This window comes from Balaenoptera ricei, chromosome 2 (assembly GCF_028023285.1).
Source record: "Balaenoptera ricei isolate mBalRic1 chromosome 2, mBalRic1.hap2, whole genome shotgun sequence".
NCBI classification, from domain to species: Eukaryota; Metazoa; Chordata; class Mammalia; order Artiodactyla; family Balaenopteridae; genus Balaenoptera; species Balaenoptera ricei.
The window spans coordinates 102300297-102321877 of record NC_082640.1 but is presented as its reverse complement, the minus strand read 5'-3'; the positions used below and the strand labels follow the sequence as shown (position 1 = coordinate 102321877).

The following is a 21581-nucleotide window of genomic DNA, read 5'->3' as shown; positions in this document are numbered from 1 at the left end:
TTCCCACCAACAGTGCAAGAGGGTTCCCTTTCCTCCACACCCTCTTCAGCATTTATTGTTTATAGATTTTTTGATGATGGCCATTCTGACAGGTGTGAGGTGATACCTCATTGTAGTTTTGATTTGCATTTTTCTAATGGTTAGTGATGTTGAACATTCTTTCATGTGTTTGTTGGCTATCTGTATATCTTCTTTGGAGAAATGTCTATTTAGGTCTTCTGCCCATTTTTGGATTGGGTTGTTTGTTTTTTTGATCTTGAGCTGCATGAGCTGCTTGTAAATTTTGGAGATTAATCCTTTGTCAGTTGCTTCATTTGCAAATATCTTCTCCCATTCTGAGGGTTGTCTTGTTTATGGTTTCCTTTGCTGTGTAAAAGCTTTAGGTTTCATTAGGTCCCATTTGTTTATTTTTGTTTTTATTTCCATTTCTCTAGGAGATGGGTTAAAAAGGATCTTGCTGTGATGTGTGTCATAGAGTGTTCTGCCTGTGTTTTCCTCTAAGAGTTTTATAGTGTCTGGCCTTACATTTAGGTCTTTAATCCATTTTGAGTCTATTTTTGTGTATGGTGTTAGGGAGTGTTCTAATTTCATTCTTTTCCATGTAGCTGTCCAGTTTTCCCAGCACCACTTGAGGACACGGGGAGTGGAAGGGTAAGCTGGGACGAAGTGAGAGAGTGGCATGGACATATATACACTACCAAATGTAAAATAGGTAGCTAGTGGGAAGCAGCCGCATAGCACAGGGAGATCAGCTCGGTGCTTTGTGACCACCTAGAGGGGTGGGATAGGGAGGGTGGGAGGGAGACGAAAGAGGGAGGAGATATGGGGATATATGTATATGTATAGCTGATTCACTTTGTTATAAAACAGAAACTAACACGCCATTGTAAAGCAATTATACTCCAATAAAGATGTTAAAAATAAATAAATAAAGAACATCTGGCTCTTAAAAGGCATTTCAGTAACCTGAGGGCAGTCGTCCAAAAAATCAGACAAAGAGACACAGATACTGACTTTTGGAAGTTAAAGCACACCCACTGGCTGGTGCACATGAAAATAGTAAAGTAATCCAAGTGTATATAGGTGTAGAACATTAACAGCACCTGCTATACCATCAAAGCTGGTCCAGAAGACTGCAGTAGGGAACTAAGGAATTCTGAAATACATGCTGGTCTTGGAGAGGGCTGTGGAAAAACCACTCTGTGTATCCTGTCCTCAAAACTTCCTGGGAGAGCCCTGCCCCCAACACAGCTTCTGGTTATGTCCTGTGGTCAGTAAACACTCAGTCTACTGTACTCTGCACCTACCAGTATGGGCATTAAGAATTGATACTCATAATGATGACCTCAAGTCCTGCCATTGCCAAATCCTTAGACACTAAGGAAGAGTATACCGAACAATTTGAAATTTTAATGTAAATGAAGTTGACAGTGGTTTCTGGCTAACCAATGTATCAGAAATGTGTTTTTAATAAGAAAATCTCATTTTGTGATCATCTAGGTAAAAGTGACTTAACCATTGCTATGTGATAGTCACTCATGCTGCTCACTCAGTATTCCTGGCTTTTCATCTTCTGTTGCATGATAGAATTTCACTTCCTGGTCCCATTGTGTGAGGGGAGGGGGGCCGTATTATGAGCTCTGTCCAGTATATTTTAAGGAGAAATGATGTCTGAGCCTTCAGTTGCTGGAGTATGACCTTCCAAAGCCCTCTTTCCTTCTGGCACCAAGATCAGTAATGTTGGAGATAGGTAGTTCTGTCAGAGAAACTACAACCATCAAGACTCCCTACTGACCCACAGGTAGCATAAGCCAGAAATAAACTTTTGTTGTTTTAAGCTACTATGCTTTAGAGGTTTGCTACAATAGCCTAAGCTAACCTAAGCTTGTCCTGACTGATGACTCTTCAGTGTTGATCTTCTCGAGTGACTTTAACTTTGGTACAGTATCAGTTATTGTAAGAAAATGGGTCGGGACTTCCCTGGTGGCGCAGTGGTTAAGAATCCACCTGCCAGTGCAGGGGACACGGGTTTGATTCCTGGTCTGGGAAGATCCCACAAGCCGCGGAGCAACTAAGCCCGTGCGCCACAACTACTGAGCCTGCACTCTAGAGCCCACGAGCCACAACTACTGAGCTCACCTGGTGCAACTATTGAAGCCTGCGTGCCTAGAGCCCGTGCTCCGCAACAAGAGAAGCCACTGCAACGAGAAGCCCGTGCACCATAACGACACCACAACGAAGAGCAGCCCCCGCTCGCCACAGCTAGAGAAAGCCTGCACGCAGGAACAAATACCCAACACAGCCAATAAATAAATAAATAAGAAAATGGGTCTCGGTGATCTGTCCATATACTTTCACTTTATTTTCAATGATAAATGATTTTAATGTATTTCAAAGGATTAGAAGGCCTTTCATGTATGTAGGACTCTCTTTAGCTTTGCTTTGTTTCCTTTTCCTCTTGGAACCTTCAAACCCACTTATATTTTTGAGAAGTTGGCTCTAAAAAGGACTTTTGCCTTACAACTGTGGGCCACATCTGGTCACCACCTGACTGACTGAAGTTTTATTGGAACATAGCCATGCCCATTTGTTTATGTAGTGTTTATGGATGCTTTTGTACAAAAAGGCAGAGTTGAGTAGTTGTGACACAGACTCTGTGGCCCATAAAGCCTAATATATTTGCTGTATGGCTCATAATAGAAAAAAATTTGCTAACTCTGTCTCACAGATCCTTAATTATTAGGAATGGAAAGATTCCCGGATGATTTGCCTGAATTGCTGCAGATATCCTAGCTCTTGGAAGTTCTGTCTGATGGAGTGAAGGCCTTCTCCTGGATCTGCAATGTCCCTTTATTTTATATACTACCCTGAAGGCAGTGAAACAGCTTATCCCTCTTGGATTCTGCCTATGAATAAGCAAAGACTCCCTCACGCCTGATAATCAAACCATTTTTCCATATTGCCACCCTCGTTGTCTTTGTCCAGACCAGCTGCTGGGCAAACCGCTAACAAGTCCACTTGTCATGTGACTGCTGCTTAGTGATTCTGCTTTGTGCTTGTTGCTGTTGACAGTTGAACCTGCCATTTTGATAGGGTTTTTTCAAGCTGCATGGGAGAGAGGTGATCAGGTTGTCTCACACGATGGGTCATGAATGTGAGGCTATGTGAGGAAATAAGGAAACTGGAAACTGTCCACAGTCACACAGCCAGGCCACATGACAGTGGAACGTTATTCATTACTGCTCAGAATTCAGCAGTAACTGTAGGAGGCCAACAGTAGCTCTCTTTCTCGCATTCAGAGCTCCCCAAGAGTTGATCGTGTCCGTTAATCTTTATCCAATTTGGCATACCCTTATTAGCATTCTTATTTGGGGTCATCTAATGGTTGACAGTCTCTCTTTTGCCCATACTTGCTTTGCTTGGGGCCCAGTTAGATGGGCCCTAGAAAACAGCGTTAAATGATGTAAAACGTGGCAGATTATGATCAAAGAATCACTTGTGGTTGTCTTCTTAGAAGTGGCTGTGGGAATGGCAAGTCTTTAGATTCGATTCCTTTAAATCCATCTTTCATCTTTTCTCATAGGATCCTGTATAAGGAATCTGTCTTTTTGCAAGGAGGAGGGAAGCATTAGAGCTAGAAACCCATCTATCTGTCCTGTGAATTCCTTGCTTATGTCCAGAGAGTATGAAAGCCGCATATGGGACCTACCAGATGGCACATGCCACTTGGACAGTTGTCCATGGGAACATTCCTTAGCAAAAAAGCATTGTTGGAAATAGCAAAATCTTGTATAAACAAAGATATGGGTTTTACTGATCTCAAAGCTCAGTTTTTCTGATTCCTTCAGTAATCAGAGGTTTAAACTAAGAATATGAATTTATGTTTCTCTGTGTGGTATGTGTATCTATTACCTCTGTATGAGTATTTGTTGCTATGTGCAATTTTCTTTTTCTTTTTTTTTTTTTTTGAGGTTTATTTTTTTTTTAATTAATTTATTTTTGGCTGCGTTGGGTCTTTGTTGCTTTGCACGGGCTTTCTCTAGTTGCGGTAAGCGGGGACTACTCTTCGTTGCAGTGCACGGGCTTCTCATTGCGATGGCTTCTCTTGTTGCGGAGCACGGGTTCTAGGCGCACGGGCTTCAGTAGCTGTAGCTCACGGGCTCTAGAGCGCAGGCTCAGTAGTTGTGGCACACGGGCTTAGTTGCTGCGTGGCATGTGGGATCTTCCCAGACCAGAGGTTGAACCCGAGTCCCCTGCATTGGCAGGCAGATTCTTAACCACTGCGCCACCAGGGAAGTCCCTCTTTTTCTTTACTTTTTTTCTTTTCAGAAAATGAAGCCCTAGACAAATAGACAGGGATTTCTATTTTTATCTTTTGATAAAGGTGATAAGAGTTGCATTCAGTAGAGAGGGCATATTTTAGGGTCTGACACCAGAGGGACCTTAGACTTTCCTCTTTGACACCCCATCTCCTTCCTAGATGAAAGGTGGTGAAGTATAGTGATTAAAAATATGGTTTATTTTCCAGTTTTACAGATTACTGGCTGTGATCCTGGGCTAGTCCCTTTATCTCTCTGTGCTTCACTTATCTCATCTGTAAAATGGGGATAATGATACCTACCTCAGAGTTGTTGTGAGGACTAAATGAGTAAGTAAATATAAAACACTTAGAACAGTGCTTCGCAGATAATAAATGCTACGTAAGTGTTATTATTATCATTATCTTCTCTGATACCTGATCACCATCTTATCCAGCACACAATAATTTCTCCAATCCCTTTTCTATGCACAACAAAGTATCCTTCTGTCCTTCCTGGTAGCATGTACATTTTAATAGGGGCACTGTGAAGTTACAGCAAACTCATATGAATTACTCTAATGGAGAGAATTTCTAGTATTCTACAGGGTGGTGGGGGAAAATCATTTGGGGCACATTGTGGCGAGAGGTTGAAGAATCAGGGGAAATCACATGCTTAGAGAATATCTAGAAAGAAGAGACTTGAATATGTCTCAGCTTCCTTCCATTTCTAGCCCCAAGTTTTCTTAAGTCAAGAAGCTATAGGGTCTGCACAGCCTCTTGTGGAAACCTGAGCTGGCTCTGTAGCTTTCTCCCTGTGTCTCATAACCATGTCCAGCAACAGGAATGCTAACTCACCAGCTGCCTGCCTTAACAGATTCAAGGGCACGATAGTATAGAAATGAGGCCGCACTGAATACTGGTTAATGTGGAGCTGAGGAAAGCTAATAAGCTAAGAAGGATGACCAGGTGCTGAAAAGGAGAAATGTAAGGTTGCTTCCTGAGGCTGCTGCTTCTCCACTGCAAGAAAACCGAAACGACCAGGGCACTGTAAATTGGTCTGTTGATGATACTGTCAAAGGCATCAATAGCAACAATTTGGAAAGCCAGCTCCAAGCGACTCAAGCTGCTGGGAAACTGCCTTCTAGGAAAAACAGCCCCCCGTAGACAACATAATCTGGGCTGGTTTGATTCCAAAATTTGTGTCCTTCTTGGGCAGAACTGACTTTAGTCCCATTCAGTTTGAATCTGCTTGGGTGCTCACTAACATTGCCTCTAGGACGTCAGAACAGACTGGGGCTGGGACTTCCCTGGTGGTCCAGTGGGTAAGACTCCACACTCCCAATGCAGGGGGCCCAGGTTCGATCCCTGGTTGGGGAACTAGATCCTGCATGCATTGTCGCAACTAAAGATCCCGCATGCCGTATCTAAGACCTGGCGCAGCATGCATGCATAAATCAGTCAATCAGAACAGACTGGGATATAGAAGATGTGGCACATATATACAATGGAATATTAGCCATAAAAAGAAACGAAATTGAGTTATTTGTAGTGAGGTGGATGGACCTAGAGTCTGTCATACAGAATGAAGTAAGTCAGAAAGAGGAAAAACAAATACCGTATGCTAACACATATATATAGAATCTAAAAAAAAATGGTACTGAAGAACCTAGGGGCAGGACAGGAATAAAGACGCAGATGTAGAGAATGGACTTGAGGACACAGGGAGGGGGAAGGGTAAGCTGGGACTAAGTGAGAGAGTGACATTGACATATATACACTACCAAATGTAAAATAGATAGCTAGTGGGAAGCAGCTGCGTAGCACAGGTAGATCAGCTCGGTGCTTTGTGACCACCTAGAGGGGTGGGATAGGGAGGGTGGGAGGGAGATGCAAGAGGGAGGAGATACGGGGATATATGTATATGTACAGCTGATTCACTTTGTTATACAGCAGAAACTAACACAACATTGTAAAGCAATTATACTCCAATAAAGATGTTAAAAAAACAGAAAAAAAGAAAAACAGACTGGGGCTGTGCTGTCCCAGCATTCATTTCTCTGCTGGCATCTCCCTATGCTTACATCAGTGAACAAGCTGTATGGGCTCTCGGAAACATTGCAAGTGATGGTTCAGGTTTTTTTGACTTGGCTATCAAGTGTGGTACAGTTGATCCACTGTTGGCTTTTCTTGCAGTTCCTAATGTGTCATCTTTAGCATGTGGTTACTTGTAGCACCTTACCTGGACACTTTCAAACCTTTGTTGCAACAAGAATCCTGCATCCCTGTTAGATGCTGTTGAGCAAATTCTTCCTACTTTAGTTCGTCTCCTGTATCATGATGTCCAGAAGTATTAGCAGATACATGGACAATATCAAATATCATAGCTGGCCACCATCACCAGATGCAGTGAGTTGTGAATCATGGATTAGTCCCATTCCTCGTTGGTGTTCTAAGGCAGACTTTAAGACGCAAAAGGAAGCTTTATGGGCTGTGACCAACTAGAAAAGTTGTGGAACAGTTGAACAGATTGTGGAACAGATTGTGTAACAGATTGTTCATTGTGGCATAATAGAATTGTTGATGAACCTCTGAACTGTGAAGGATACCAAAATTACCATGGTTATTCTGGATGCCATTTCAGGTATCTTCCAGGCTGCTGAGAAACTAGGTGAAACAGAGAAACTTAGTATAATTGAAGAATGTAGAGGTCTGGACAAAATTGAAGCTCTATAAAAGCATGAAATGAGTCTGTGTACGTAGTTTCATTAAGTTTGATTAAGAAATACTTCCCTATGGAAGAACAAGAATATCAAAATGTTGTGCCAGAAACTGCCTCTGAAGGCTGTACATCCCAAGTTCCAGATGGCATTCTGAGACCACTTTTATTTTTATTTATTTACTTATTTATTTATTTTTAATTTTTAAAATTTATTTATTTATTTTTTTAACATCTTTATTGGAGTATAATTGCTTTACAATGGTGTGTTAGTTTCTGCTTTATAACAAAGTGAATCAGTTATACATATACAATATGTTCCCATTTCTCTTCCCTCTTGCATCTCCCTGCCTCCCACCCTCCCTATCCCACCCCTCTAGGTGATCACAAAGCACCGAGCTAATCTCCCTGTGCTATGCGGCTGCTTCCCACTAGCTATCTATTTTATGTGTGTGAGACCACTTTTAGATTGTACAACTAAAGCGTAAGTTTATTATACCAAACGTGTACTATGTTTGGTATAAGTTTGTCTTACTGTTTCTCTAAGAGCTCTTTAAATGTGGTTTGCTATGGTAAAACCACTTTTTACAAGGAAACTATACTTGAAGAGTTCCAAACTGTGCATATTGTATGAAGCTTCTCCTCTCAATGGGTTTCTTAATTTCTGTGTGGAATTTCATATCTTGCAGTGTCCTATAAAAAGATTATTTCACCCTTTGCTTCAAAAAAAAAAAAAAAAAAAAAAAACCAGCAGCAGCAGCTGTGGGTCAGCAGGCAGTCAGGGCCTAGAGGGTTCAGGGGAGGCCTCAGGCTTTGCTGCAGTTCTGATAGAGGAAGTTAGACTTTATACTTTGGAGTGTCTAGAGGTAAGGGTCATATTCTATAAAAATAACCAGTAATAAGGATATATGGTCAAGGGTATTTATTGAACCATTGTGAGTAGGGATAAAATAGTGGAAACAAGTGATTGCCCATTTATAGGGGAACGATTGACTCAATTTTGGTACATATACACCGTGGAATATATTGCAGATGTCTTAGAAGAATTCAAAACCCATAAATATGTGAGTGAGTGTGTGTGCATTTATGGTTATGACTGTGGGAAGAACAAGAAATGATGCCAGTTGTTAACATCTTACCCACAGGTGGGGGTTAATGTATGAGGGAGGAAAAGAGGAAGGGAAAAGAGGGGTGGCAAATAAAAAGGAAATAAAACAAAGCATTCCCCACGCAGCATGCGTGATAGCCCAGTTATTTTAATTAATTATTTATTTATTTGGCTGCATCGGGTCTTAGTTGCAGCATGCAGCACCTCTTGTTGCGGTGCGCGGGCTTCTCTCTAGTTGTGGTGCGTGGGCTCCAGAGAGCGCGGACTCAGTACTTGGCGGCGCGCGGGCTTAGTTGCCCCGTGGCATGTGGGATCTTAGCCCCCCAACCAGGGATCGAACCCACCTCCCCTGCACTGGAAGGCGGATTCTTAACCACTGGACTGCCAAGGAAGTCCCCCAATTATTTTAAATTGTGTTCGTGTAACTGTGGATTTGTGTATGCATGAAAAAAGGAAGAGTTGTATCTATGGGAAATAACCTGTATGTTCATGCTATGTTATGTGATAAAAAGCAAGTTGCAGGTTGATGTGCATTATATGTGTCTATTTCAATGAAAATAAAGAAAAACGAAGAACTGTATATCCTTATATATGTGGAGAAAGGTATGGAAGGACATACCTGTTGGTTATATCCTTCTTTCCGTCAGTACCTGAAGGAGATCTGTTGGATACTTAAATGAGTAGGATTAGGGGTTGAGGTAGGGATGGAAGGTTAGTTTTTTCTTCATGCATTGTATTTTTTCACTTGGTGCAAAAAGTGGGTGTTCTTTGTAGTTTGAAAAATAGCAAAGAAAGAAAAAAATGTAATCTTGTTTGTCTCTAATAAGGCTTCAAATTCTGGTCATTTAATAATAGCAATGTGGGTGAAATTTGGGGGTGAGATTATAATTCTCTTCATGTGCAAATGAAAAGGTTAATGGAGCAAAAAGACTCCAAAAGTGATTAACAAATGGCAGAAGGATCAGATTTTATTGTTTTTGACCAAAGACTGTAACAAAATTTTACTGAGACTGCTATTTAGAAATACTCAAAGGAGACTTGGTAAAGTTTCTCCCAGTGTGAAGCAAAACAACAGGAAGTAAGGAAACCTTGAAGAACAATTTTAAATTGTAGGGTAATAGCTTAGTGTTCAAAAGATAAGATTTGCCTTTCCTGATAACTCTGGTGAACAGTTATTTTGCTAGTGGCAGAATATCACAGTGGTTAAAAGCAAGAGCTTTGTTTAGAGGTACTTACTACCCATGGGACGTCAATTTTCTCGTGTGAACATTAGAGAACTTTGATATTATTAACTACCCTCATAGATGTATTGTGAGGATTAAATGGATTAATAACATTTAAGGTGCTGAGAGCCTAACACAAAATAATTGCTTAGTAAATGTTACTAGCTATATGAATCTAAAACTCTGGTTTTTGAAAAAGCACTTTTAAAAAAACTTGTAGACTTTTTAATGATGGCCATTCTGACTGGTGAGAGGTGGTACTTCATTGTAGTTTTGATTTGCATTTCTCTAATAATTAGTGATGTTTAGCATCTTTTCATGTGCCTATTGGCCATCTGTATTTCTTCTTTGGAGAAATGTCTCTTTAAGTTTTCTGCCCACTTTTGGACTGGGTTGTTTGTTTTTTTGTTGTTGAGTTGTATGAACTGTTTGTTGAATAAAGCACTTCTGTTGAAGTATTCATTGTGCAAAGTAATCCTAACAATCATCCTTAAACAATAGGAGTAGTGCAAAGCACAGTATTTTGCTTTAGTAGGCACTTTACAAATATTGGTTGAGTAAATAATTTCATACGGTTTTGTTAGAGTCTCTGTTTAGATTAATATCATTTCACATATTTATATTTTTCAAAAATTTAAAAGGAAAAGTACATATATAGGGTGATAATTTGGGTGCATCTTAGTTAATGGATTCAAGAATAAAAGAGATTCCTATGTACTTAAATATAGACAGCTTTCAGTAGGGAAATATGAGGGTACTAATTTGTATTTTAGAAAATTATTATAAAGGAGAGGATTCTGGGAAGAAAGCAGGAATCTGTCTTCCCACCTAGATAACAGTTGCACTGGCAGAATCCATCTTAAGTAACTGTTTTGGAACTCTGGAGTCTATTGAAGACTTGCCACTTCCAGAGGAAGACTTGGAGGACAAATTGAAGTTAATTTCAGCTCTTAACATAGTATCAGCCACCCATTCCCTATTCCCAGACAAGTGGCAGGCAGCTGTGCACTGGTCCTTGCATGAGCATTTTGCACGTAGCTTGCAGAAGTCAGGGTGGGCAAAAAGGACCCTGTTTTCCAAATATCAGGAATCTGCTCTGATTGCTAACTGTTGCTTCTGTTCACAGAGGTGCAGACAAAGAGGTAGGCAGCCATTGTTGTTGCACCTTTCTCCAAGTCCCTCCCCATCCTGCTGAAGTGACTTCCAGGGGATTTAAAGGGCCAGCACCCCTTCTCCCCACCCCCACCCCACTTCATTTTTCTCTTTTTCTCCTTTTGGAAGCCAGATATTTATGACCAGGGCATTCAAAAACAACAAAACACACAGGGAAAATTAAAAAGTGACCAGATGTGCCCAGGGAAAGGCTCAGAAAAGACCTGAGAATACTTTAGCTTTACACCTCTGTCTGATCCTCAGCACAGAGACAGCCTACAGCAATCAAAAACACAAAAACAATAAATGAAAAGACTAACAAGAGACAGTATATGCTGGAGAAAGGAAAGAATCTCATTTCCAGAGTTACTACATTATTAGATTCAAATGTCCCGTTTTCAACAAAAAAATCACAATACAAAGAAACATGAAAGTATGGCCCATGTAAAGGACAAAATAAATCAACAGAAACCACCCATGAAAAGGACCTAAAGGCAGATATACTAGACAGAGACTTTTAACTGTCCTGAAAATGCTCAAAGAACTAAAGGAAGAGATGGAGAAAGTCAGTAAAACAGTGTATGAATAAAAACCATATGATCACTTCAATACATGCAGAAAAAGCTTTTAACAAAATTCAACATCCATTTACGATAAAAGCTCTCCACAAAGTGGGTATAGAGGGAACATACCTCAACATAATAAAGGCTATATATGACAAGCTCACAGCTAACCTCATACTCAGTGGTGAAAACCTGAAGCATTTCCTCTGAGATCAGCAACAAGACAAGGATGCCCACTCTTGCCACTTTTATTCAACACAGTATTGGAAGTCCTAGCCACAGCAATCAGACAAGAAAAAGAAATAAAAGGAATCTAAATTGGAAAGGAAGAAGTAAAACCGTCACTGTTTGCAGATAACATGGTACTGTACATAGAAAATCCTAAAGATGCTGCCAGAAAACTACTAGAGCTCATCAATGAATTTGGTAAAGCTGCAGGACACAAAATTAAAATACAGAAATCTGTTGCATTTCTATACACTAACAACAAGCTATCAGAAAGAGAAATTAAGAAAAAAATCCCATTTACCATCACTTCAAAAAGAATGAAATAACTAGGAGAAAACCTAATGAAGAAGGTATTGGGAGGCTTCCCTGGTGGTGCAGTGGTTAAGAATCCGCCTGCCAACGCTGGGGACACGGGTTCAAGCTCTGGTCCGGGAAGATCCCACACACCACGGAGCAACTAAGCCCGTATGCCACAACTACTGAGCCTGTGCTCTAGAGCCCGCGAGCCACAACTACTGAAGCCCGTGCACCTAGAGCTCATGCTCCACAGCAAGAGAAGCCACCGCCATGAGAGGCCCGCGCACCGCAATGAAGAGTAGCCCCCGCTCTCCGCAACTAGAGAAAAACGCACGCAACAACAAAGACCCAATGCAGCCCAAAATAAATAAAATAAAATAAATAAATTTGTTTAAAAAATAAATTAAAAAAAGAAGGTATTGGGTTGGCCAAAAAGTGCCTTCAGTTTTTAAGTAAAAATAAAAGGCACATTTTTCATTTTCACCAAGAACTTTATTGAACAACATATTCACCCTTTTGTTCCACTACCTTCTGCCATTTTTCAGGCAACTTCATTATTCTGTCTTCCCAAAACTTTTTGTCTTTTTGAGAAAAGAGCTAGTTCATGTGCCTTTTACAGTCTTCCAGGGAATGGAAATTGTTTCCATTAAGAGAATTTCTTAAAGACCTAAATAAATGGAAATCCAAAGGTGCCGAAATGTCTGGTGAATACAGTGGATGAATCAGAACTTCCCAGCCAAGCTGTAACAGTTTTTGCCTGGTCATCAAAGAAACATATGGTCTTGCGTTATCCTGATGGAAGATTATGCATTTTCTGTTGACTAATTCTGGACGCTTTTCGTGGAGTGCTGCTTTGAGTTGGTCTAATTGGGAGCAGTACTTGTTGAAATTAATCATTTTGTTTTCTGGAAGGAGCTTATAATAGAGGGCTCCCTTCCAATCCCACCATATACATAACATCACCTTCTTTGGATGAAGACCAGCCTTTGGTGTGGTTGGTGGTGGTTCATTTTGCTTGCCCCACAATCTCTTCTGTTCCACATTATTGTATCTTCTGTATCCACTTTTCATTGCCTGTCACAATTTGTGTTAAAAACGGGACGTTTTCATTAAGTTTAAGTAGAGAATTGCATGTGGAAATACGGTGAAGAAGGTTTTTTCCACTTAACTTACATAGAATCCAAACATCAAAGTAATTAACATAACCAAGCTGGTGCAAATGATTTGCAGTGCTTGATTTGGATATTTTGAGTATTTTGGCTACCTCCCACATGGTATAACATTGATTGTTCTCAATTAATGTCTTGATTTGATCGCTATCAACTTCACCTGGTCTACCCGATCTTGGACCATCATCCAGTGAGAAATCTCCAGCACGAAACTTCTCAAACGACTTTTTTTTTTTTCCTGGTTGTGTTGGATCTTCATTGCTGTGCGCGGGCTTTCTCTAGTTGCAGTGAGTGGGGGCTACTCTTCGTTGCGGTGCGCGGGCTTCTCTTTGCGATGGCTTCTCTTGTTTTGGAGCATGGGCTTTAGGCACGTGGGCTTCAGTAGTTGTGGCATGCGGGCTCAGTAGTTGTGGCTCATGGGCTTTAGAGCACAGGCTCAGTAGTTGTGGCACATGGGCTTAGTTGCTCCGCAGCATGTGGGATCTTCCCGGACCAAGGCTCAAACCCATGTCCCCTGCATTGGCAGGTGTATTCTTAACCACTGCACCACCAGGGAAGCCTGCAAACCACTTTTGACACGTTTGATCAGTCATAGCACTTTCTCCATACACTGCACAAATCTTTTTTTTGTATTTTGGTTGCATTTTTACCTTGCTTGAAATAATAAAGCATAACATGCCAAAAATGTTGCTTTTTTCTTCCATCTTCAATATTAAAATGGCTACACAAAAATTCACCAATTTTGATAAGTCTTTTTCAAATGCACTGATATGACAGCTGTCACATACAATCTAACAAAATTGTTTTGAATGAAGTTAAATACAACCAAGTGCTACTAGAGCTATCTTATGGAAAAAAACAAATGAACCTTTTGGCCAACCCAATGAAAGACATGTACTTGGAAAGCTATAAGACACTGCTGAAAGAAATTGAAGATGACACAAACAGGTGGAAAGATATATCATGTTCATGGATTGGAAGAATTAATATTGTTAAAATGACCCTACTACCCAAGGCAGTCTATAGAGTAAACGCAATCCCTATCAAAATACCAATGGCGTTTTTCATAGAACTAGAATAAATCATTATAAAATTTGTATGGAAACACAAAAGACCCCAAATAGCCAAAGCAATTTTGAGAAAGAAGAACAGAGCTAGAGGTGTCATGCTCCCTGACTACTGACTATACTACAAAGCTACAGTAATGAAAAGAGCATGGTACTGGTACAAAAAGAGACACATAGCTCAGTGGAATAGAATAAACAGCCCAGAAATAAACCCACGCACTTACGATTAATTAATCTATGACAAAGGAGGCAATAATATACAACGGGGAAGAGACAGTCTCTTCAGTAAGTGGTGATGGGAAAACTGGACAGCTACATGTAAAAGGATGAAATTAGAACATTTTCCCACATCATGTACAAAAATAAACTAAAAATGGATTAAAGACCTAAATTTAAGATCAGAAACCATAAAAATGCTAGAAGAAAACATAGGCAAAACACTCTTTGACATAAATCATAGCAGTATTTTTTTTTTAATATTTAAGCTTTTTTTTAAATTTTTATTTATTTATTTATTTATGGCTGTGTTGGGTCTTCGTTTCTGTGCGAGGGCTTTCTCTAGTTGCGGCAAGTGGGGGCCACTCTTCATCGCGGTGCGTGGGCCTCTCACTATCGCGGCCTCTCTTCTTGCGGAACACAGGCTCCAGACGCGCAGGCTCAGTAATTGTGGCTCATGGGCCTAGTTGCTCCGCGGCATGTGGGATCTTCCCAGACCAGGGCTCGAACCTGTGTCCCCTGCATTGGCAGGCAGATTCTCAACCACTGCGCCACCAGGGAAGCCCCATAGCAGTATTTTTTGATCCACATTCTAAGGCAGTGGAAACAAAAGCAAAAATAAACAAATGGGAACTAATTAAATTTAAAAGCTTTTGCGCAGCAAAGGAAAACCATTGACAAGATGAAAAGACAGCCTACTGAGTGGGATAAAATATTTGCAAATGATATGACCGTTAAGGGGTTAACAACCAAAATACATAAATAGCTCATACAACTCAGTATAAAACAAACAAAAAACCAACCTGATTAAAAAATAGGCAAAAGACCTGAATAGACATTTTTCCAAAGAAGACATACAGATGGCCAACAGGCACGTGAAAATATGCTTAACATCACTAATCATCAGAGAAATGAAACTCAAAACCACAATGAGATATCACCTCACACCTGTCAGAGTGACTATCATCAATGACCACATATAAGAAATGTTGGTAAAGATGTGGAGAAAAGGAAACCCTTGTACACTGTTGGTGGGAATGTAAATTGGTGCAGCCACTGTGGAAAACAGTATGGAGGTTCCTCAAAAAACTAAAAATAAAATTACCATATGATCCAGTATTCCACTCCAGGGTATATATCCAAAGAAAATGAAAACACTAATTTGAAAAGATGCATGCACTTCAGTGTTCATAAGCAGCGTTATTTATAATAGCCAAGATATGGAAGCAACCTGAGTGTCCATCAACAGATGAATGGATAAAGAAGATGTGTGAGAGAGAGATATATATATTATATATATATATATGTCACGGAATACTACTCAGTCATAACAAAGAATGAAATCTTGCCGTTTGAAACAACATGGATGGACCTGGAGGATATTATGCTTAGTGAAATAAATAAGATAAAGACAAATACTGTACATATCACTTATATGTGGAACCTAAAAAATAAAACAAACAAATGAATATAACAAAACAGAAACAAACTGGCACATATAGAGAACAAACTAGTGGTTACAAGTGGGGAGAGGTGAGGGGCAAGATAGGAGTAGGAGATTAAGAGGTACAAACTACTATGTATAAAATAAATAAGCTACAAGGATATATTGTACAGCACAGGGAATATAGCCAATATTTTATAATAACCTTAAATGGAGTATAATCTGTAAAAATTTTTAATCATTATGTTGTACACCTGAAACTAATATGATATTGTAAATCAACTATACCTCAATTTTTTTTGGCTAAGCCATGTGGTATGCGGGATCTTAGTTCCCCGACCAGGGATTGAACCCGCACCCCTTGCAGTGGAAGTGCAGAGTTGTAACCACTGGACCGCCAGGGAGGTCCCATATACCTCAATTTTTTAGAAATGAAAGAAAAGAAAACCTCGTCCTTTGCATCACCCCAATATTTAGTCTTATCTTACAACATATCTGATTTTCTAAATTTCACCTGGACAGCCATGCATTTTCATTACTCGCAGCTTTACATGTGTTATTCATACTGCCTAGATAATCAACCTAATAATTAAAATCCTACTCATGGCTTGAGGCCCACTTCAGATGTTCCCTGTTTCATGAAGTCTTCTCTGCTTCTTCAGTTGAATTCAGTTCTGTTGAGTGTCTTCCTTTTGCTCTTCAGGTCAACTCTTCATCGTTTTCTACCTTTTTCTGTGCCCCAAAGGCTGACCTGTTGGACTAATCATTGGGCTTCCTTGCCCTCTGGCTTGAGTTGGGATTGAACGGTGGAGAGCTCTAGCAGATGGGAGGGAGAGGTTTCCTCCTGAGGGACTGGCTTGGTCTGGCCTCATCTGTTAAGTCACAACTCCTCTCAGTGTGGTGCTCTCCGCATGGTTCTCTTCTTCCAGGTTTTGGTGAACGTTTTTCCCCCTTCGTCCATTTTGGCTCCGAGGTGGTGAATTTCCAGGTACTGGTTCCAGGTTACTCCACTGTCCCTTGTGGTTTTCCTACTTCACACCCACACCTTTGTGAATAGTCTTTTTACTTAATTAAACCTGAATGATTCTAATTTGAATATACCATCTGTTTCTGTTCAGACCCTGATTGATATAGTGCCACAATGTGTTTCTTGTACCTGTAGTACATTTCATTTTATCTTTATGGTTATTTTTTAATTTGATTCAACAGGACTGCAAAATAAATATCTTATGCTTCATTAGCATTTTCATGTATTAAGCATTTTCTCATAATTTACTTCATTTGATTTTTACAATAAACTGTTTACAATAAACGTCATCCGTATTTTACTGATGAGGAAAAAGGAAACAAAGCACGTTACTCACACCAGGTCACACAGCTAGTAAGTGGCAGTGCTGGTATCTGTAGGAACCCAGACCTGACTCAGAATCCAGGGTGCTTTCTGTTGTATTTTTCCTTACATCTTTTTATTAAACTTAAAAAATTTTTTTGAAATGACCACAGATTTACAGAGAAGATGAAAGTACATTCAAAAAAATTTTTCCTGAACCATTTAAAAGTTGCCAACCTGTTACCCAGTTGCCCCAGATACTTGAGTGTGCAGTTCCTTATAGTAAAGGACATTCTTTAACATACCCACAATACAACCTTCAAAACTGGGAATTTAAATTGTTATATTACTACCATCTAATCATTAGATCCCATTTGAGTTTTGCTGATTGTCCCAGTGATGTCCTTTATAGAAAAAGGATCTGGTTCAGAATCACTTGTTGCATTTAGCTGTCTTATGTCTAGTCTAATTCATTCTGGAATAGTTCCTCAGTTTTTCTTTGTATTCATAATCTTGATACTTTGGAAGATTATAGGTGAATTATTTTTTAGAATGTTTCTTAATTTGGTTGTTTAACATCTCCTCATGATTAGATTCAGATTATGCATCTTTGGTAGGAATATCACAGAGTTCACTTTGATTTCTTGATTAAGGTGGTGTCTTGCCAGGCTTCTCCACTGTAAAGTTACTCTTTTCCCTTCTTTGTAATAAATATTTTGTCTAGAGGTACTTTGAAACACTAGGTAAATATCCCATTCCTCATCAAACTTTCGAATTATTTACTTGTTTATATTTGTACTGACTCATGGTTTCCCATTTTATTCAGTGGACGACAGTCTGTTAGTATTACTGTTTGTTATGATGCTCAGATTGTTCCCATTAATGGGAAATGGCATTTAGCCAAGATCTGGGTGCTAGGTGTGATCATTGCTATTGAGATATCACTGTTCCTTTGTCTCCTCAGTAGAGTTAGACAAAGCTAGGGAATATATATTTGCATATACAGATGTATATACACACACACGCACACAGTTGCATTATATCTATTTACTTATATTGAAACTCATGAGTTCTCACTGATTCTGATCAAATACTCTACAGTTGAAAGAAGAAAGTGTGAAGAGAGAACTTGAGTGCTAGATGGAAGTAAATGAAAAATAACCCAACCAACCTAGCAAATTTGTTTCAGGACGGGGTGCTTGACTAAGGAGAGTTGCGTTCATAGAATTTTGGAAATTTGAGGGCTTACAAATAGTGAAGGTAACTCTTCTGCTTTTTTTCTTTGTGTTCCATACCACTAGGAATCACTGACCTTGAGCTGCAATTATAAATACTAGTTGCTACTGATACTTTCTAATGGGAATTTTGGATTTCATTCATCTCATGTTGGTATGAGAATAAGAAGATTGTCAGTTGTTAAGAACTCTTTAAGTTAGTTGTGTCAGTTATGAACCTCTAAACTCAGAATTGTGAAAATGAATCACAGAAATGTTTAAAATGCTTAAGCATTTGAGGAATATAGGAATGAAAAGCAATATACAAGAGGTTATATACTATGAATAACAATATAAAATTTATATATTTGTAGAAAGATGGAAAAGTACAATAAAAATTTATTGTGCTTAGCAATGGCATTTGGTCAGTTATTTAATTTATTTTTACTCTTTTGGGATGTTGATTATTTTCTTACTCATTTGGAACTACTCATTATATTGCAATATTAAATTGTGGTAAATCTACATTGTAGATAATAAATGCTGTTTGGAGAAGACAGAAGAAAATGAGATGGAAGTATTTTACATTTCAGTCTTTATTTTCCTTCTTTCTGCTAACTAACGCAATATAATGAATGCACTTGGATAAAGACTGAGTGCTTTGGTCTTTTCCAAGTGCCTCCTGGTTCTATGGTCATGGCAGTAGCTGTAGGGTCAGAGAAACTTTAAGTGAGGACACTTTGGGAGATTCTTCAGGCCTATGTTATGGTTAAGAAAATTGCAGTCCTTCTGTGTCCTCTTCCCTCCATAGGTGGGAGCTCATGGATCCTTTAGCTTTTGGGGGGTTGTGAGAAGAGGGCTAGTCTATCAATCCCAAGCAGAAGATCCTAGAAAGACCCTGTTATATCCAGCCACAGAGTAATTTTCATTTTAGGGAGTGATATTCTCATACCACTAAAGGGTTGCATTGTGGGAATGGACCACTGCCACTATAGTTGGGCATCTTTCATTGAGGCTAAGAACAGATAGCTGCTGATGTCTGTCCTTTTTGTACCCATACTTCCTTGTTCAAATAAGAGTAATAAAATAACTTCAGTGAAGGGATGAGGCAGAGAGATTTGTTTGGCTGTTTCTGGGGTTACTTGCCTGGATGTTTGTTATTCCTAAGGTGGGAGATCTTTAGTCCTTGGGATGAACTTTCCACAGTTGACAGCCAGGTATTAAGAGATGGCAAGTGGAGGTCTGAAGGTTTTTCAGGGAGAGTAAAGTGACCTAGTTGTTCTGTTGTTTCACCCAGAATTCTGACTTCTTGAAGGATTGAAATGACAAGGATACATTTTAGATTTTGTGGTAGTGCAGTCCTGAGGTCACCCTCACTTAAGAGAGAAGGCCTTTATCTGGGGGACATTATTCAAAGAAGGGACTTATCTGAAAGCAAGCTTAAGACACAGGTTGAGTGCCACCTCTGCTATGAAGATTTTTCTACCCCAGCCCACAGTCTTTTTTCCTTCTCCAAATATACTATTATGTCTACCCTTCATTCTTTTTCTACTATGTAAAAGTATTGAACTTTTTTATTTTTTAAAGCTCATGAAGCATGATGAATTTTTAAATTTTTATTTATTTATTTATTTATTTTTGGCTGTGTTGGGTATTCGTTTCTGTGCGAGGGCTTTCTCTAGTTGCGGCAAGAGGGGGCCACTCTTCATCGCGGTGCGCGGGCCTCTCACTATCGCGGCCTCTCCTGTTGTGGAGCACAGGCTGCAGACGTGCAGGCTCAGTAGTTGTGGCTCACGGGCCCAGCTGCTCCGTGGCATGTGGGATCCTCTCAGACCAGGGCTTGAACCCGCGTCCCCTGCATTGGCAGGCAGACTCCCAACCACTGCGCCACCAGGGAAGCCCCTGAACTTTTTACTAACTCTGTGGTCATTGTAGATCGAGACAGTATTTCAAATGTCTTTCAGATCTCCCACAGCGACCATGCAGTGCTAGGGCCCTGTTAGGAATTTAATAAATACTTGTTGCCGAGGTGAAGAGAAATCCAGTTCTGGGACCTGCCCATCTCAAAACTGTTTTCTTTCAATATAATAAAAAAAAGAAGCAGACTCACAGATATAGAGAACAAATTAGTGATTATGGGGGTTGGGACGGCATATAGGGGTGGGGGGAATGGGAAGTACAAACTATTGGGTGTAAGATAAGCTACAAGGATGTATTGTACAACATGGGAAATATAGCCAATATTTTGTAATAACTGTAAATGGAATGTAACCTTTAAAAATTGTATAAAAAATTTAAAAATTAATTAAAAATTAGAAAAAGAAAGACTGGTTTCTTTCAGAATAATGATTCTTCTCACTCCTCATTGGGTATAGCATAGGTTCCAGTTGGCCTTGTTTATCTTTACCTGCATTTCAAAATTTCTGTTGTAGTTTCTTTCTCCTCCTGTTCCTTGGAAACTGTTTAAACAGCAATTTCCATGGTATACATTGCGTGGATATACATATATGATATGAATAAATATGGGAAATAAATCTCTCTGTAGTTCACAGTGTAAAGTGGAGAAACCAAATCGAAAATCTAGTTTCATCTGTTCAAAGTCAAATATAGGCCGTTGCCTGTTTTCTCTGGAAAAATCTGCTACAAAAAACCAGGGGCAGGACCCAAATGATGTTGATTAACCCCTAGCTGGGCTTACAGTGGGAATGGACTGTGAACATTTGTACTGGGCAGAGACCCAAAGATCAGTGACCTGCAGTGGCGTTGAGGGACTGGCCTGACATTTATAAAGAGTGGACAGCATTTCCTGATACTTTGTGGGGCTGTTTTGGCAAAGCTGGCACAGATGAGGCTTGCTTTCCCTTCCTAGATACCTTGTTTGCTCTTTGGGTAAGCTATAGCCAGGTGGACAGTGGGTCCTGGGCTGTGGCTTAGATAGACTTGGATACCTGATGGGTGGGGCTATAGCATGCTTTCCTACTGAGAAATTAAATAGAATTTTAAATTAAAATATTTAGTTGTCTAATTATAAATATAGGGAAAACTGTACTTATGAGTATCATAAATAACTATAGTAAAATAAAAAATAAAAACAATTGGGTTCAGTTAGTATCCTCATTGTATTCAAGTATTCCTAATTACTATAGTTACATCAGAATTTAAGACCTGAAAGGGACATTAGATATTATCTAGGAATAGAACAAAAGTCTGAAAGAGTAAGCTGTACACCAAAATGTTAACAATGGTTATCTCTAAATGGTGGGAGTATTTTTATCAGCATTTTCTGGTTTTTTTTTCTATTTTAAATATATTTATTTATGTAATAAAACATTATAAGAATACTTCTCATGGTGAATACTCAAATACTGATCCTTGTCAATAGAGATGACATCTATTACTGCATTAAGTAGCAGTGTTACTAAAAGGGAAAAAAAAGTCTTCTAGTACAATTCTTTTAACAGTGGAGTTATAGACCAAGAGAGATACGTGATGTTTAAAATCCATTTAAATGGAATACATCATAGAATTTAAAGCTGTTTTCTCATAAATATTTC

The 21581-nt window shown here is 39.4% G+C and overlaps 1 protein-coding gene and 1 pseudogene across 4 annotated transcripts in view; both read left to right on the top strand.

The window, feature by feature from the left end:
* Nucleotides 1-21581, top strand: part of STARD9 (StAR related lipid transfer domain containing 9) — a 133276-nt gene that overhangs the window by 30470 nt on the left and 81225 nt on the right. The gene's annotated exons all lie outside the window — the stretch shown is intronic.
* LOC132360816 (importin subunit alpha-1-like) lies at nucleotides 5128-17953 on the top strand (annotated as a pseudogene).